Source organism: Amblyomma maculatum, chromosome 5 (assembly GCF_055883805.1).
Source record: "Amblyomma maculatum isolate TAMU_Amacu chromosome 5, ASM5588380v1, whole genome shotgun sequence".
Classification (NCBI taxonomy): domain Eukaryota; kingdom Metazoa; phylum Arthropoda; class Arachnida; order Ixodida; family Ixodidae; genus Amblyomma; species Amblyomma maculatum.
In genome coordinates this window covers 42,993,998-43,000,986 of record NC_139348.1, presented here as the reverse complement: position 1 = coordinate 43,000,986, position 6,989 = coordinate 42,993,998, and positions in this window count along the sequence as shown.

Genomic DNA, 6,989 nt, shown 5'->3' with positions numbered 1-6,989 from the left:
CGAGAGATGCCGCAGTTCTGCGTTGCTTCCTCGATCGCACCAAATATGAAACCTAAACGCAAGGCTTTCTAGAGTACTGCGGATGGTCACTCCGAGGCTCCAGACTCCTTTGAGTCCCCAAGTCATTCCAGACGTCTCAATGTTTTCTTTTTTCTTTCACTGCCCCATTTCTTAGGCTCTCATGTGGTGCAAGGCAGCATTTACCGCGTGGGATGGCTGCCCTGTCGTTCTGGCGTTTGTCATCGCATGGTTCGAGATGGTCGAGTTCAGCTTCATACCAGTCTTCGCCGCCGTCTTCCTTGTTTGCAGTCAGGTGGTGGGTATTAAGTGCACGTGTTGCTGAAATAAGCACTAAGCATCTTTCACACGTAATCTGCGTTTAAAGAACCCTTGCCTTCACTTTTTGTATTCTTCCTGCTATCTCGTGCAAAATAGCTAGTACGCCAAGTACCGTAATTAACGCCTTATAAGTCAGTTCTACCCCAGCGATGATTAGTTTTTACTGGCAGCTGCCCAGCTCACACAATAAGTTATTAAGCGTGATCGCCTATATCTGGCTGTCATGACAATGCGTTTGAGTTTTAAAGTTACGCCAAGGCATGCAGACCTCTTGTTCTTGAACGGCTCTGCCCGGAACATTTGTGAACTGCGCAGTTTTCAAACAGTTTCACATGGTTCCCAAATTTTCCACCAACAGAAACTAAAGAACAGCCTCGACCCGTTACCCACGTGGATTCCGCTGGACTGGGAAAACGCCATGGTCTATCGACAGCAGGTCTTGGTGGAAGACATTGACCGCTTGAAACGTGAGGCCGACCTGGACAAAAGCTCTCTCCCAGCCTGCCGCACGGAAGTGGCTCCGGACAAAGTCCGGAGACACTCGCACAAGAGACGCCAGTCTTCAACCACTCCGAGTTTGAAATCGACTTCGGAGCACTTTGCGACGCACCAGTATGTGCCTTCTGACCCAACAAAATGTGGTGGCACACCAGGAGACGGGCGTGAGCGCAATTCTGACGAGACCCGTCGCAAGAGGAAGTCCAAAAAGAAGCGGGCTTTGCAAAAGGTCGTTCCGGAGTCTGGCACCACCCACGTATCCCAAAGGCTCAGCACCCTGAGGCGGCTGGCAAGCAGAGCACGTGAAGCTGTATTCCAGCATAAAAAGCCAACCGCCATGGTCATATCGTCGGCGCGCCCCATTACCCTGGTGCCTTCCATTCCTCCTGCGGCTGGTATTCCTGTAATCGTGGACAACATCGATCATGCACCTGCACTTACAGCGCAAAACGACAGCGGCGACACTATCGACAACCAGGATCTCGTAATCGACTCGGCTGCGCAGAACTTCCCGTTTGCGTCAGCTCCCCCCATTGGTAGCATATCTCTGAAAAATCTCGCTCAGCAAGACGTCTCCTCTCTGAAGTCAGTGCCATCACATTGCGACGCTGCGCAGAAATATCCGACACAACAGCGTCTGTCGGAGCGGCTGGAACCAAGTGGAGAAGAAAGAAGGCACGGACCCTACGTATTGGCCTCTCCGCAAGAGGATGCTAAGCTGGTGGTAACACACAAGGGCGCCAGAAAATCTGCATGGTCTACGAAATCGGTGGCACATGGCGCGCAGCACGCCGCACTAGAGGTGAAACGGGCCTCGGAGGACTCCAAAGCACAGGTGGTTTCTGGTCCTGCACAACAACCTGTCAACAAGCCTGCTACACAAGGCGCGACTGAGCAGAACGCACCTCTCAAGCAATCCCAGCATGGACCCCCACTGACGAAGCCTTTCAAAGGACGATGGAGTGCCTTCAAGAAGCCCTCCTCGCGAAAGCACTCAACCTCTTTGAAGTCCTCGTCGTCCTCCCAGAAAGCACCACCGGCCTTCGCCACTGCAGACGCGAAACCCTTGCCGCCGCTGGCTCCATCGGGCACATCTTTAGACAATGTGACGGCGGCACCTCCAGGAGTCGCGACCTCAGCGCCGTCTTCGGAAAAACATGGTGAAGACAAAACCCGCAAACAACCCAAACTAAAGCAAACGGTGAACAAGGTGGCGCAGCCTGGCGACGAGTCGACTGCCGAAAAAGCTTTCCCGAAACAAGGAGAGGATCTGAAGTTGCTGACCAAAATCTCGTCCAGAGTACACAGTCCGACAAAAGAAGGTGCTCTTGCCGCAAATATCTTTCCTGACGGCAAGCCTTTTGGTCCAAATCCATCCGGCAAGTGTCCACAGCTCCCTGGCGGCACTGAGTTGGCATCGAGGCTAGCTTCTAACACAAAGGCAGCAGACACGACGCATTTCTCACAGGCAGTGACGCTGCATGACAAGTGTGAAGCAGTCACAAGGGAGCATCGTCAACATCACACGAGAGCAGCGCCCCAGAAAGCGGTCGAGCAGAAAGAGATGAATGGTGCTGGAGTGCCAATGGTAATTCCAACATTTTATGTCTGTGTAGCTCACACCTTATGCCGACAATGGTAAACCTGGGTGTAACAGACCTCCATGTTGTGATTTATTTAATATTGCCAGTTTTCTCGATTCCCCAACGCCACCTCATTGAATCGCGTGCATATGTTAGCGCAACGTTGCGGGGGCGGCTTTTCTTGCCATAACGAACTCGATATGCTTACTATTATGTATTTCACATTAGTACGAAATCATGGCGATGAAGCGAAGAGATTCGCATCTGTGAATATTGGTACAATAATGCGCCGATCGCACTGCAGCAGAGTACGTCATTTCGCCAGACTTCACATGTCAATAGCATAACCCGCACACTCCGTTTAAGGGTATTTACATGAAATAATTACAGCATACCGGCTCGGCTATCCGTAACTCAACCATCAGCAACTATCAATTTCTTACAAGCATAAAAAGTAGTTTCAGTCATCGTTCTGTTTCAAAACATCAAAAGCAAGAATGTTTGAACGCTTATGGAGTACCATTTCCAACCATTCCTTCTTCAAACCCCTAAACCATTTTACCTTTGATTTCGTCGAATCACCCATCTCCGCGAGACGACAATGCGCCTCACAGAACGACTCATGAAACTTTGACCACGCACTGATATCGCAAATCACACGATTGGCTTGCTTTTCGCCTCCATCATTCGCGGCCGCCGCGTTGAGGCTCTCGACTGCTGAAACCAAAGATGCAGCCCAGCCACTGCGGCCAGGCCCTTATCTTCGTCGTATATAGGGCATAAGCTATGGGACATACATTTTTAATATGCTTATTAGTCGCGCACAACGTGTTTTCTAACCTATTCAACTAGTAGTACTATGAAGAAGAAGTAAAACACATTACTGTCGTGTTTCGCCAAACTACCGAGTATATTAACAAACACCTTTTTCGCTTCACTGGCACGTTCCTCCCTGCAGGCACAGCAAAACGCAGGAAGCCCGTCGCAGCCTCAGACCGGCCAGACCGACTCTTCAGAGACACGAAAGGCATCGTCAGGCAGGACCAGTAATTTGCTGAGCAAGATAGCCGCGCACAGAGCCCGCTGGAAACGACAACGCTCGAAAAAACATCTTGATACCAACGTCGATGCCAACCCCAGCGGAGCCACTGCAGGGCGTGCCCAAACGCCGAAGGCATCTCTGGCCACCCAGTCACTCGCGTCGCTGGGACTACTTTCCATGGCACACAATAATGCCTCCCACGCGCCAAAAACTGCGCGTGTGCCTATTCAGCGACAGGACGCGGCTGCACCAGCGGAAAGGCGTGCAGTTTCAAGCGCGTCGGTTCCAGAGATGTCCCAGCAAGCGGCCATCGAAGGCACCCCGCATTCAGTGACATCACTCGCCCAGGAAGCAGACGTTGCTGCTGGAGCGGGGAAAGACGGCGTGGAGGCAGACGCTGCGGCTTCTCAGACAGCTCAAACCGCCCAAACCGCCGCGGAACAGCGGGACACGAGCAGGAGATCCGGAGGCCAGCGCAAGCGCTCAAAGCAATCGAAGAAGCATCCAGACACAAGCAGTTTGGAGACCGCGTGAAATCAGTATGGATCGGCTGGGCGGACACAGAAGACGAATATGGCCAAGCTACATTACTTTTGACGACACCGAAGTGGCCGCGTGGCAAGGGAACGTCGTGCTTTCATATAGAGGCACCGCTTCTGTTTTTAGAAATTATGGGATATCTATAGTAGCAACAGCTAATTATAACAAAACTGGAGATATGAGTAATGCTCCATGCTTCAAAAATGTTATTAGGAGCGTTTTATTTCGGTACGGATCTATCTCCACATCACAAACCGCTGCGTGTGATGGGAAAACTATAGAAAACGTTGCTCGGGTATAGTTATAGAAGTATAGCAATGACGTGCTTCCTGCTTCAACCCGACCTGCAGTGAGCAAATACCGGCTTTATATTATCGGTTTCAGTCGCACGTTCGTCTGCATATTAACCAAAAAATTGCTCACAGAATTCCCGCAAGACTAGCACAAAGACAGTGGCTTGTTTTTTGTTTGTTTTTTCGAAGACGACCGGAGGAGTCTCGCTTCCCTCTAGAGTTATTTCTTTCGTGCTCAATCAAGTCAGAACACATGGCCTTCAAAATTACGGGTAGAACTAGCCGTCAGCGCAAGTTCCTTGCCAAGATCTAGTTAGCTGCGAGAAACAAACGCAGAGTAGAAGTGAACCGGCAAAATGGACAGGAGGGTACTCACCTCCTCTTAGCCAGACGTGCTCTTGTGCATTACTTATACTCGCCTGGATATAAAGGCTCCCTTGTGCTGAATAGAAATAGCTGCATTTCCAAATTTTCAATCACTGGCTTACTAGCAATAAGGCAAATTCTGTTATTTCCATGAAGACCGAAGTTTGCTGTCACTGCATCTCCCAATATATACAGCCAGGTTATGGGACTTGCACACAGTCCTATTCTAAAGCTACAAGCAGCATTATTGTCCTCAAAACAGTTTGGCAGCTCTGAAAGAGGTGCTGTTCTGTCGCACATTTTTATAAGGCTTTACACAACATAGAGTACGTCTTCCTTTATAATAATCACCGATATATAAAAAATATTAAAGTAGCAGTGCAAGGTTCTCAAACTGTACATTTTATTTCTTCGTAATAAAAGCAATATTAATAAAGTAACGGTAATGGTAAAGAGCGTCTTATTGTGATGAACTCATTCCTGCGGAACGATGGCATCGGTGTCCGCGAGATTAGTATAGGTTCGCAAGGTCATTCAGAAGCAGTAGATACTCAAAATAACACAAACCTCGTAGTGTTTGTGCTAACCACGTACCTTTTAAGATGCGGAGATTTAAGATATGAAGAGAAACCCGCTTTTCAGCAGACGTGGGGTCATGAGGCAAATTGCGAGACACACGAACGAGAAAAAAAATTGGCATAGATCGGCTATACCAGGATGTATACATAGCGAGAGAATCATTTCCCTGGTGTTGTGGTCCCTATATTTAGCAATGAGAGCCATTGGGTATACACTTTTTTTATTCATTTTGTTTGACACAGACTAAGACTGCGCAATGATATGTGAAGTAGTATGCAGCGGTCCAAATTTATCTATAAAGTATTTCGATTTGGTGGAATCTCTTCGGTAGACAACCTTAGGCTCAAAAGAGTTAATCTGCTCTTGTCTATACCGTCTATACGTTTAGCAGCGGCCGAACTCTTCTTCTCTGCATCCATGTCAAACGTTGTGATACAGCCGCCTATTTCGTCCCCACCTTTTATAACAGATTCTTTAGCCGTTCTCGGGTGCGGCCATTTTTTGTCGACTGGCGCGCCGCCGCGCTGGCGTTTCCTTGGAGACTGCGGGGCTAGGGATCTCCGCGGCCGCGCCTGCACGGCAGCCATGATTAGCTCGCCTTCGGGCGCTACAGAAGAGTGCCAGAGATATTTTCACCGCCCTGTTGTTCAGGAGCGAGCTTATTCCCATTGTAAGAGTGAAAATTGGCGTGTTATTTTTGAGATTTCGTTTTACAGTCACGTTTATTGTGGTGATATTCGGTGCGCAGCCATGCTAATGCTGCTGTTTTGGTACCCTACAGCAGAACAAAAGTTACAAAACAAACCTTTTTAAACAGTTGCAGGTATTACTCGTATGTGCACGACTCATATATAATTCTTGAGAGTTCCAAAGTGCTCTTCATACTTCCTGCACGCCCTAGCGAACCTCACCAATTAGGCTGTGTTGTCACCTGTGGGTGGTGCACCAGTCACATAAAATATTATCGCTGTGTGCTCATCTCTAGTGGCACGCTGACAGCGGGCAAGATTTGTTGCTCATTTTTTATAAACACCGCCTCATTAGAGTAGTTTTTTATACCTGGAATATCTATATAGCGCCTAGTAAACTGTTGCGCCTGCATGTCACGCATGATACGCCTTTTTAAATCCCTGACGTACATAGTAGTACATGCCAAAGAAAGAAGCAAAGAAATGCTAGCTGGAGCATAGCTCGGTTTGCATATGGTATACGAAGTTTAGCATCCCAAAATGGTATCGGCTATAATGCACGCCGTAGGTGATTGCTCCAGTAATTTGGACCAGCTGGGGCTCTTTAACGCGCGCTGACATTACAATCTACATGGGTGCCTTCCGCTTCACCTTCATCGAAGAGCGGCGGTCGCTGCCGTGGTCGCACCTACGTCTTCGGGCTAAGCAATCAATAGTTTTAACTACTGGGCCGCCGCTGTGTGGCACAACACCACTTCCCTATTCGTAAATCTTGAATAAATACTAACAGAGCGGAGATGTGATCCCTTGACTTCTGCAGCCGGAAGACGAGTAAATTTCATTTTGAAGCTATTGCTATGTGTGAAGGCACTCCGCAGCCGTTTGTACCAGCATCACAGTCTGTAATGAAATCGTATTTGTGTTGTGTTTCAGGTAGATACTGACTGCACTCAACCGTTTTCAGCGCCATCCTCTATCTGAAATACGGAAATAACAGTTTTTATTGCTGGTGGTCATGCTTATATTTCCGTAAAAGAATGGTAAATAGGAAGCAAACGGA